At 40.7% G+C, this 12,667-nt stretch overlaps 1 pseudogene; it reads left to right on the top strand.

Annotated features, from left to right (window-relative positions):
* Positions 1 to 11,684: 11,684 nt before the first annotated feature.
* Positions 11,685 to 12,667, top strand: part of LOC144230197 (endoribonuclease LACTB2 pseudogene) — a 10,922-nt pseudogene continuing 9,939 nt past the window's right edge.

Here is a 12,667-nt window from a genome sequence, read left to right as displayed (position 1 = left end):
TCCCTCTATTCTCATTAGCAAAACTGGCAAACAAACTATCACAAACAAGTAGTACTAACTTAACAATTTTTTTTTGTTCTTTTTTCTTCCTTCCTTCCTTTCTTTTTTCTTTCTTTCTTTCTTTTTCTTTCTTCCTCTCTTTCTTTCTCTCTCTCTCTTCCTTTCTGTCTTTCTTTCTGTCTTTCTGTCTGTCTTCCTTTCTTTCTTTCTGTCTTTCTTTCTTGGCGGAAGAAAGTGGTGGTGGCAGGGCAGATTCAAATGATATATGCCAAATATTAGTAGCCTCTTAAAGAGTCATTGCCCATGGCCCTTAACCCCCTATAGATGGCAAATCAGGTGCACAGCGAACAAAATTAAGACGATAGCATGTTGATGGGAGCAAGTAGATTTCAGTTTTCACCCCTACAGACAACAGGAATGACATCACATCTTTTCCAACTGACACATTAATGAATTTAGCAACACCTGAACTTTTCTGGCACTGGACACCTTTGACACCACTAGGTTCTTCCGTGTCAGTAATAATAGGATTCTGTATCATCCACCCCCGCCCCCGCCCGCTCCATATTTGATGGCAGAATTACCTTTTGGGCCCCTAACAAGTTGACAGGGTTTTATTTTGCTTCCTCTATTAATGACATCTTCTTTGCAGGTGAACGGGAGACGTAATGACTTCCTTTTTTGTCTTGGAGGATTCCTAAATGCCATTGAGAGACCGAAGACATCTCAATCTCACTTAATGCAAATGGGAAGTCAAGGGTTTTTAAAGGTGAAATGCATCTTGCTAATGAAGAAGCATCACTCTCCATGGGGCGTGCATCTTGTTAGTTCGAGGTAGGTGAGTGTCACAGGTTAGGGTTCAAGCACGACACCGGGTGTGACTCAGATGTCATCTTTTATTTATTGGGCTTTTAAAAAAGCATAATTGGATGGTTGGACAACAAAAACAGAGAACCCTTTCTGCATTTGGGAGCCATCCAGAGAGAAAGGTAATGAGCTCTTGCCTCAGAAATTTGTGATGATGGGGTCCCAATTATGATAAAGTTCAAATATGTGAACTTTAAATATGTGAACAGTAAAGCCACACTGTAAATACAACTGCCTATTCATGGAGACCAGAAACTCAAGTTTTCTGTTTATCTGGGTTCTTCAGCCTTTTTATTTTTCCCATGAGTGTGACTCAATAGTTACATAGTTATCTCTTTGTTTCTCTTCCCTTCTTTTACAAAATAAAAAGGCAGGAAATACAATACTGGTGGCTATCGTTGATTTGCAAAATGGTCATGAAGCCCAAAGGGGGTGGAGAGGAGTCCCAGATTTTTAAAAACTTGGCAATATTCAAACTGCCTACGCATTTCAATTACTTAGACATTCTCTGTTTGCTGTCTTTTTCTGATATTACTCATCTGGCTGGTCACCATTTGGGGGAAATATAAGAATGGAAAATTCAGTTCATGCACTCACATAAAATCCCTTATGGGTGAATAAAGCCACACTCCCCAGCAAAACCCAACTTCAGGGGCACCTGGGGGGTGCAGACGGTTAAGTATTGGACTCCTCATTTCAGTTCAGGTCAGGCTCTAACAGTTGTGGGATCGAATCCCGCATTGGGCTCTGTGCTGAGCATTGAGCCTTGATTGCTCTCTCTCCCCCTCTCTCTCACTCACTTTCTCTCTGCCCTTTCTGCTCTCATTCTCTTTCTCTCTAAATAAATAAATAAACATTAAAAAAAAAAAACTTTTCTGGGGCGCCTGGGTGGCTTAGTCGGTTAAGCGTCCGACTTTCGCTTAGGTCATGATCTCGTGGTTTGTGGGTTCGAGCCCCGCGTCGGGCTCTGTGCTGACTGCCAGCTCAGAGCCTGGAGCCTGTTTCGGATTCTGTGTCTCCCTCTCTCTATGACCCTCCCCTGCTCACGCTGACTCTCTCTCTCTCCTAGAAATAAATAGAACATTAAAAAAAAAAACTTTAATGTACTTCACCAGGGCTGAAAGGGTTACCTCAAATTACAGATAAGCCCCAACTAAAGTCCCAAATTATTAAGTGGTTATGTTTTCAACCCATCTGAACTAATTAGCAGGCTCTTTTTGCCTGAGTTCCACTCTTTTCCTTTTTTTCCCTTAAAATCTGTGACTGTCACAGCCCAAACTTTTTAGATCCAGCAAGCCTATTTGAAAATGTGGGACACCAACCATTTGCAGAGAAGGTTACCCCTGCCACACAGCTCCCTTTTTTCATCCTTTTCTTGCGGTTTGGAATCCACGTAATTATTAACTGTTAGGTTTGCCCCATTACCTTTATGGAATGAGAATTATTCATAAAAGAGGAGGTGGGTTTCTCAATTAAAACACTTCCATGAGTCACGGCCCCATGTCCTTTTGGGGGGGAACCCACGCGCACGCACACACAATTACATTTGGTTATAACAGGTAAAATAATGACTTTTTCACCTGTCAACGGCGAGCTTAAAATTCCCACACATGTAGGCCATTTCTGTTTCATCTGCGCTTTGAATTTCAGCTGCTTTGCTTTTCAATGCCTTTGCTTCAGTGGCATCTCCTTTGTGTTGGAGACTAACACACACTGAGTTCCCCCTTTTTGGTGATGGGCTTTCTTTTCATAGTGACATTTCAACATAAACAGTCAATATTCATTACCTCAAAGGAGACTTCTCTCCTATTGCTGACCAATTAAATACCAGCTGAGATAGGCAGACAAAGGTAAGGGAGCTGTAACACAAGACGGTCTGCAAGCATACTTTCTGCTCCCTTAAAGGAAGGAAAATTGCAATCAAAACAAAGAGAGCCGGGGATTTAGGGAATCGGTCTAAGAGACACAATTCCGTTGGATATTATGGTTCCCTATCTTTTCATCTGGCACACTGCAGAGTGTGTGTGTTGGGGTGGGGGGACGGGTTGTATTATTTTTGTTGTTGTTGTTTTTAATAATTCAGCCCCATGCATTTTTGAGGTTTCACCGAGAAGGACAATCAGCCCTTAATTAGTTCCTGACTGAAGATGGCCAAATTGGCATAGGCTGTTTACTCAGATGCTGGTGGACCTGACCTTTATTTTCTTACTCTGCTGACTAATTTGATTTAGCTTGATTTCTGTATTTCTCCACCACACAAGAGCGACTCGGGAGGCGCTACTTAGAACATCTGTTGAGGCCGAGCCCTTTATGGTGAACTCTCCACTGTATCGGGAATTTCTGGGATGGCTCTGAGACTCGTCAGCTAAGTCCTTCTGAGCTGTGCATTCACTTAAGGAGGAGGAGGGGAAAAAAAAGTGTTCTCGTCTATTTCCTTGAATCATTAAACAGCTCAACTCCCTCCCACCCCCTCCGCCCCCTCCCCGCGCTCACACACTCTACAAAACACGCTGAAAACAGCAGGGCACTTAAGAAACCATTTTCTTAGGAAAACCGGAGATTTTCTTTTTTTTTTAAATAACTCTGTAAATTTCAAACTATTTGTCTTTTTCTAGTTTTGCTTTCCTGGGCGGCTTGCGTTGCCGGGATGCAAGACTTTTCCTCGCCATCAACGGACTGTGAGATAAATTGGCCATGCCGGTCTTCTTTTGTGGAATCATCCCACAAATATGCTGTTGATTTCACCTTCACAAAACCCTCGTCAGTGGCAAGGGAGCCACACGGGGGTGCTGACTTTTATTTTTGAAATGTAGCCCGGAGTGAAAGAGTTGTGGGCCACGCTGCTAACAGAACTTGCATCCACAAATTCAACATTTTATTCAAGACAGATTTTGATAGCATTCTTGCGCAAAAGAAGCATTTGAGGCTGGAAGTTATGTACAAATGGAGCACACACCCCATTCACCTTCATGAACATGCGTAGACACCCCAGCTTTGCCATTAGCTCTAAAAGCCGTTACAATATTCCTAAAACAAAATCACCAGCTTCCTTTAGACATAGGATAAACATCAGTGACCAACACTCAAAGCAATGTATATAGTCCCAAATGTGTATGTCCCATTAATCAGCTGCTTGAGAGAAGTGATATACCAGTTTGATTTTCTGAGAGTCCCTCCTGAATTCTTACTCTGCTTTGTCTGGTGAAAATAAAAGCACAATTAATTCAAGGAGGTAAACTTTCATTTATTGGGGTGTATTTTTGTAAAGAGAAACTTTAGCTCCTGGGGATAACGGGGGTTTTCCCCCCCTCAAAGCCAGAGGAGGTGAATTTAATCATCAGAGAATTTTCTTTTCCATTTGTCCTTCCAGCAGCTAGAGGGCACAAAAGAATGCTTTTACCTTGCTTTCTCTCTCTCTCTCTCTCTCACTCACTCACTCTTTTTAACTGAGTGGAAATATACAGACTCAGAAATAAACAAAAATACAGAGGATGCTGGTGGATTTCACTGCAACTTCCTTCCTCGGATGTTAATTTTTCATACTTTCTTTCTGGCAGGAATCCCAATGTCAGATGACAGTACTCTGTGCAAGCAAAGTACAAGCACTTCATCTTCCCAAAATATGGAGTAAATCCCAGAGAACAAGAAACTCACTCGGGCACAATTATCCCAAGTTTGGCCCACCGTTACGTTTCTGAACTATTTTGTAAAGCTCTTTGTTCAAAAGCAATATAAACACATGTTTAACCTTTATCATTCCAGCATCTTAAATATTAATGTTGGTTGTGATTCTGCATTAACAACATCTATTATTTTTGCACTAATAAGAGGCTTACAAGAATAAACATGAAAGGCTTGGAGCAACCTTCCTGTCAATTAAGAAGCAGTCGGTAGTACTTCAAATGAACAGTTCCAGCGGATCTCAGTAACTGGAATCGGAGTGGAAATGCATGCTTCAAGAGCCACAAAAGAGGCTCCAGCCCATGACTAGGGTTTTGCAAACTGTCCCCGACACACACTTGTACGCCCCCATCTTGTAAAGCTAGCTCCTAATACCCAATAGTATGAGGCATTGTTTTGGGGCCATTTATTTGAAAGCATAATAGTTTGGCATTTTTCTGCAAGAAACACTAATAAACCTCAGGAGAAGTTGCATCTGTTGCTGGAGTACAAAATGGGTTGGGCCTCAATAGCATAATATATATAAACACTTTTTCCCCCTAATGAACTGTACCACCCCCTTAGGCATAAATGAGTTGGATCGGGATAGAGTGCCATTTGCCAAATTGTAAATTGCCTACATTTATTTTGGGAGTGCACTAAACAGAGTGCTAATTGCCTTGTTTAGCACTTTTCTTTCTTTCATTTCCACTGGTGTAAAATCTTAGTAAATTAACTCAAGGCTTTTATTATGTAGGTAGCATTTGAACAACCAAGAATTAGTGAGGAGACAGCATAAAAGGGCTGACAAAAGAGGGGTTGGCTCTACCCATAATGCCATTTATATGTCCCTTGAATTAAAAGGATGGAATTAACTTTTAATCCTTGGGCTCTTTAAATAGCTGATGTTAACACAGAATGTATTACGCAGCCATTTTATTCAAATTTGCTCACTTAAAATGGGTAGAATGTTAACAACCATGATCATATGGGGAAAGTGCAGTTAGCTGTATTCATATACACAAGTGTATATATTAAGATTCATTCCAAATAGCAATTTATGTAGTTGCAGTCAATTGCATAGTCAAGATTTCGGCTTATTGTCAAAGACAAAACACTCCAAAGTCATTGACACCCACTGCCGTGCAGTAGCCTATGTAAAATGAGTTGGGACTCTCCTTGCCAATCCTAATGGACAGGTGTATACACTTCAGGAAGACCATCACCAGATTTAGCAAGGCACAGAATGCATGCTGGTTATTTAAATGTAAAGCATAGAGGCAAAAAATCCCCTAGGGGCTGAAGATCTTTCACTCTTACAGGTGACCTCCCAAGGGGGTTGCCCAGGGAGCTGTGGAATCTTACAGGAGCAGTCCTCTGGAGGCACAAAGTTGTTCCTATTTTCAATGTTCTTGCCTTCACTATTTTCTTTAGTTTTTTTTTCCCCAGCCCATCGTTGAATCCTTTCAAAACCAGAGATGTGCCCTCAAATGTTACCTTTCAGAAGAAAAGATAATCCGTTACAAATGATGATGTAAAAAATTTAAAAAAGCAATAAATAAATCCATCATCTGGGTTTTTGTCTTCGTACTTTTTCCCCTTTAAAAATCATGAAAGTCGCGTTGAGATCGAAGTCTGCCAACATGAAAAACTGAATGATAAAAAAAAATACATTTTGATTCCTTCTTATCATTTTGTATTAACCTGCCATATAGGAAACTCCGCAGGCCATTATGGGGAGACTAGAAAAGATAGTTTCTATGAGGACAAATTCTCCAGCTTCTGAGAAGCTCTAGCAGGCCTTTATTCTGGTGCACACTTACTTTAGAAATATTTTCAGGAGAGAATTTATGTTATAGAGGATGCCAAGGGACACAAGCGAGCTTACCGGTTCTGGATAGTCACAGTGGAAGAAAGTTTTGTAGTGTAGGAAGGCAGTCAGTGTCTGCCGTGTTGAACATCATTGTGAACATCAGTTCACAATTGTTGAACAATAGATAGTAAGATTAACTCTAGTCTTGGTCATCTTATAAGCAAAAAACATAAAGTATGTGTTTTGATTCATATCCTAGAAATTCAAGCAATATCACAGTAACTTCTTGTAAATAGGTAGTACATTGATGGTAAAAAAAAAAAAAAAAGATCTTGAAGTCAGGGAGACACAAGCGAATCCTCACTGGAGCTCTGATGAGGTGTCTTCACCTTTTTGAATATCTGCTTCCTATTCTCTAAAAGGCTTATGATGCCAGCTGCTGGGAGGGGTATATGACCGTGCATTCAGTTTCCCAAGTTTCGAAAACGTAGTGTGCACTCAACGAACATTAATTCTCCTTCTGATATTCTTTCTATTTTTGCTCACCCCTAACCCCACACCTTCATTTAATTAATGAAGCCAACTTCCTGCTTTGATAGTAGAAGGTATAGTAGTATAATTACTTTTGCTGTTCTGATATAGAACTTGACAGTAGAACTCCCCCGTAATAAATATCTGAAGAAAGGCTGAATGGATGAGAAAAAAATATTAGACAGTATTTTAAGAATGCACCTGGAATAATAAAAACTCAGCGGGAGTATTAGTCGCCAATATTATTTAATATTAATCCCCCCTTCCTCCTACACAGACTTAAAAGCAGCTGGTAGCGTTAAGCATGTACATAATTATAGCAGATGCTTGTAATATATATATATATATATTACTAGTGGCTTCATGATGGAACATATTTGTGACATTTCCAGGCCTGGGTGGTTTGGATCCACTTCAGATTGCTAACTGAAACTCCACACTTTTCAGTGCATGCAAAGAGGTCAAAGTATCACACACCCCAAACTGTGGTTATATAGAATTTTTGCATGAAATAAAATANAGTTTATTATTTATTTTGAGAGAGAGAAAGAGAGAGCAGGGGAAGGGCAGAGAAAGAGGGAGAGAAAGAATCCCAAGAAGGTTCTGCACTCTCAGCACTGAGCCCGACGTGGGGCTTGAACTCACGAACCCTGAGATCATGGCATGAGCCCAAATCAGGAGTCAGTCAGATGCTCAACCAACTGAGCCACCCAGGTGCCCCAGAAGATATTTTAGCCTAGGCGACTTATCTTATGTTCTTCATAATACTACGTGTTCCCTCAATTGGGGGTTGGGGGACTGTCATTTTTAAAGGAATGACTTCATGGTAGTTTTGTGAAATAATAGTTCCATATGAAATAACATGGATTTCTCTCAAGTCCTATGATAATTTATTTATTGACTGATCCTAGACTGGCGCTGCCGTGTGCAGAAGATTGGTCTTTAGATGGTTCCCAAAGAGCTAATTCTATAGTTTTCAACCTTGGTGTTTGCTCTAACAGGAAATTTGGCCCAGGATTTCAGAAAAGTGAGCCTTTGCTTCCCATGAAACTTTTACAAAGGGCAGAAGCAAAAGACTGGTCATCTATTCTTTAATTAAAGAAGTAGAGAGTCTGATGAAAGATACATGGTTCTACCATTTCATTCCAGTGCATTTTTCGGTGTTAAATCATTAGGTAAATAGTCTAAAATATTAACCTTTCATCTTCACCTTGTCATTTTAACAAACCTCTATTTTTTATGGGTTTCATTTTAGTCTTTTAACAAATGGCAGTGGAACTTCTGATTCCACTTAGTTTTTCTCCTCCTTCCTTCACTCTGATCTAATCTGTGACATTGTAATCTATTATCAGATTAAAGAGGAGCTTTAATGGAGACCATTGAAAAGATGAACCACGATTCTTTTGCTCAAAGGAAAAAATGCATTCCTTATAGGTGACTTTCCCATCCTATTGGATTTTATGATTCCTGGGGTTTGTTCTTTTTTGTTGTTTGTCTTAGAGGATTCATAACTCTGGTTACCTGCAAGCCACCTCCATCTTGAATAAAACTGCCAAATGTTTAATGAGTGTGTATTTAATTATACTAGCGAACCAGCCCTGGTACGGGGAGTTTTTAAAGATTCAAAGCTACCTCAGACAATCAACATGTTGGAAAACTCAGCCCTCAAAAATAAATAAATACGTAATTGGTGTGGTTAAGAAGGAATTTAGAGGTGTGACCGCACTAAATTTGAATACAAAAGTGCTGTGCTCAGGTTTTCACAAATACATCACAAATGAAGCATCAGCTTATCAAGAAAACCCTGTTTTAAGGCGGCACTTACCTATTAGTTATCTAAATTGCCATCGGTTAAATTCTCTGCTTAACTAGCACAGGGTTGGTTTTCTTCCACTGCGGGCACCAGGGACTTGAAACCTTAGCGGGACCATAGATGCTACTCCAGAGTAAAGCCTGAGGGGGAGCAAGGGTATATATTAAGAGAAGGGCCCATCCATTACATTCTCAGAATAGCCTAAGGACTATCATGGGGTCAAAACCAAATATACTTTTTTTTAAGTTTTTATTTATTTTTGAGAGAGAGAGAGAGAAAGAGACAGAGCATGAGTGGGGGAGGATCAGACAGAGAGGGAGACACAGAATCCGAAGAAGACTCCAGGCTCTGAGCTGTCAGCACAGAGCCCCCGATGAGGGGCTCGAACCCACGAACTGCGAGATCATGACCTGAACCGAAGCCAGAGCTCAACCGACTGAGCCACCCAGGCGCCCCCCAAATATACTCTTATAAACGATACTGTGGGTTAGGGTCAATAGATATAAAGTCCCCCATAATCCCAGAAGTTTTCTGGGACATACCCAACCATACACATAGTAGAAGAGATCCTTATACCACAAACTTCATTAAATATTCAGTCAATCGCACCATGAAACTAGGCTCCAAAGATTGGGTTTAGGCTAGCAGATTGGCTGAGATTATTTCCAAGAATGAGGTGATAACTTCTCATGTAGCCTAATTTCTATCTGTGTGATTTACTGCTGATTTAAACTACTAGGTACAAAAGTTCTGTTTACATCTGTTTTTTAAGTATTATAATATTTTCCTTTCTATTCTTGGAGCTAAAGCTATAAACACTTGGTGATTTTTTAATAGGATTTATTGTAAAGGGGATCTTTACTATATCTGTTGCCTTTCAAGAGTTTGCTCTGTTCTTCCAGCAGGAATTCATTTTAAGAGAAAAAAGAAAATCTCAAATGAGCGAGGTCCTTAAAAAAAATAATTTAATTGTATCATCATTTATAGTGGCATCACTTTAATATTACATTAAACATTTGCTAATAACCCAGCTCAGAACATGAAATGTCATCCAGTCAAATAAAAGTCATATTCATAAGGACTCTAGTAACATAGAGTAATCCTGACTGAGAAAAAAGTTGAACACAATTTATGTAAGACATGATCTTCACTCCATAAGGAGAAAACGACAAAAATAATTAGAAGAGAATGAACTGTGTCAAAACAGTTATTCTGTTGGAGCTGGAAGCTAAGACTGTATAAACTTTCTCCTTCTCTCATATGCTTTTCTCTGCAGTACTTTTATAATTGAACGAAAGTAAATAACTGCGGTCGAAAGAAGGAATTCTTCACAATGACTGTTCGAAACAGTTTCTTTGTGGCAAAGGGACCGCAGGTAAGGATCCGACCTATGTGCGCACCTGTCTGTAGCCTGTAACTTCCTCCAACTTCTAGACTAACATGAGAGTTAATGAACTGAATTAACCGTAGCGCTGCATCCTAACAGCGGCTCCCTTTGCTGATCTAGAAACAGTTTGGGGACATCTTCTCTCTCTTCCTTTTCTCAGGGGTAATGTGAGATAGTATATTTCAGATTTGCAGAGATCCTTGCCCTCATATTTTATTTGAGAAGTAATGAATATAGGTAGAAGGCAGTGGGACAAGAAATGATAAAACAAATACCAAAACAAAGCAGTAGAGAAAATCATGCTGGATTGTTCCATGTGAAAAAAATCCACTCCCACTAACCAATTTCTTGCAAGATTTTAGCTTCCCCCATTTCTTGGCTCCCGGTACCCCCAGCGACTCCCCACATCTTCCAGAGTGCACACCCTCACAGACATGCTCATTCACATACATTTGAGTGTGCAATCAGCAATTCAGTTGCCTTTAAGAGCACGCAGGCAGCTCTTTGTGTTTTAAAAGAAATTTCTCAAACAATATTGGTGTGTGAGGCTTCCTTAATCCCCAACTCTCTTACTTAATTCTAACCCATTCTCCAAGTGAGGAAGCTAAAGCAGAGAGATTAAGCCACTTTCTGAAGATCACAAAGTCAGCAGTGGAGGGCCGGGCCAGAATAAATTCCAACGGTGTTTCCCTTAAGAGATGCCTGTCACTTTTAATCTACACAGTTAGCGTTTTACCCCTTAAGCCGAACGTCTCAGCAATTCATATTAAATGAATATTAGATAGTACGCTCCTTGGCTGAACTTTGGGTGTTAGGGCTCTCTGCCCACCAGTCTAAAGAAAATTAAGCTTATTTGAAGGAAACGTGGACTCTATTAGCAAAGGGTTAAACACAGATTATGCAAATCAAGATATTGTCCTGGGTCCCCCCCTCCGTGGGTTCTGCGAGCTGCTTTTCTGTTGTTGTTTTTTCTTCTTCTCCAATTGAGAGATTAACCTGGTCCCAATTGAAATGGCAGTCCATATCATACCTTTCCTTTATCTCACAGCATGGCTAATAACAGCTGGGGCCCGCCAAGCAAGCGTCTTTATTTTTTCTTTATTGTTCCAGACTACACATCTGTGAACCTTCAGCATGTTATGTACTTAACCATGGTCAGGTTGATGTCATTATTTTCTGATTGTCCGGGTGCTCCCGGGGTACTGGCCCATATTGACGGAGAAGGACTGGCATGCTCTTTGCAGGGTAACCTTTGAAAAAGAAGCCCCTGGGCCACCTGCATGTGTCACCCAGGGCTGACATCGCGCTGGGCCAGTGGGTCAGCTTCAAAACACCTCTTGGCATCAGTTGTGCTAGTTTGGCTTACTTTCTAATTTGCACACGGTCTTGTCAGAGAAACCTTAGCTGTGCCCCAAGCCAATGCTTCACGGAGCAGAGTTTTCAAAGATCTCTGCAAGGAGGTGCGGGATGCATGGGTCACTGTGTGCTTTGTCTGAGTCCAAGCATAGCTATTTGTAAGCTTCCCCGTCTTTCTTCAGTATTTTTTTTCCTGTTGCCTATGCATATTGTCTAACTAACTAGCTGGCTAGCCTCAAGCAGACAAAACCGGGGACATGGGGACGGAACGGCAAGAACAGCAGAGCCAAGTGCTTTCCTGCGTGAACCATCTCCACACTTGGCTTTTACTAGCCTATAAAAATTGGTCTACTTTTTATCAGTTCAGACTGGAAAGCAAGCAACAGCCCTCGATTGCCTCGGGCTTTGATGTAAGCACCCCTGACTATTTCTGTTTAAACTCTACTGGATGGAAGACACCTATAAAGATATTAATTAGCTCCACTTGTCACCAGATGTGGTTCACATTCTCTGAGCCAGCTCTGAGATCCTGGAATTTTTATTAGGCAAGGTAATGTTTATGGCTCTAATTAAAGTCTGAGTCATAAAAGACAGAAGATGACATTGTTTGGGGGAGGGGCGGGGGGTACAGTTTGCTCTTTGTTTATCAACTTTCAGAAATCCAGAAGATTTGTGTTTTAGATCGGTGAGGCATGGTGACTTGGAGAGATCTGGCAAGTCTTCTGGTGTTTACACTGAGAGCAAACTTTTTGAGTTACGCTACAGAAAATGACTGGTTTGTATCAGAACGATGAGTTACATTTCCATGCCGCATTAGAATAATGTCAGCGGTGTAGCAATGCACCACGCAAAAGAATTCAGTCCTAATTGTTACTGGACTGCAGACTCATTTAAAGGATATAAAATATGCCAACAGGAAGGATTAATTGTTTATTCAGAATGGGCGAACAATACTTCTTAACTGTCAGGGAGGAGGGGCAGTGAAAAGGGAGAAAAATCTCAAAATACCTTCGGAATACTTTTCTCCAACACTCCCTTCCCCACCATAGCTGTGCCTTCAGGACTCTTAGAAAAATACTTCTGCTAATTTCTCTCTTGGATGAAAGAAAGGGTAATACGCAAAACACGTTCAGGTCTTCTAGCCTATTTAGAGGGGGAAAAAAGTCTTAATTTGAGAAAGATCTGCAGGCCAAAATAGCTATTCAGCCTCCTTCAAAAGGTTCCCTGACCTCCTTTTGAA

This window comes from Crocuta crocuta, unplaced genomic scaffold (assembly GCF_008692635.1).
Source record: "Crocuta crocuta isolate KB4526 unplaced genomic scaffold, BGI_CrCroc_1.0 scaffold93, whole genome shotgun sequence".
NCBI classification, from domain to species: Eukaryota; Metazoa; Chordata; class Mammalia; order Carnivora; family Hyaenidae; genus Crocuta; species Crocuta crocuta.
This window is presented reverse-complemented; position numbering and strand designations above follow the sequence as displayed.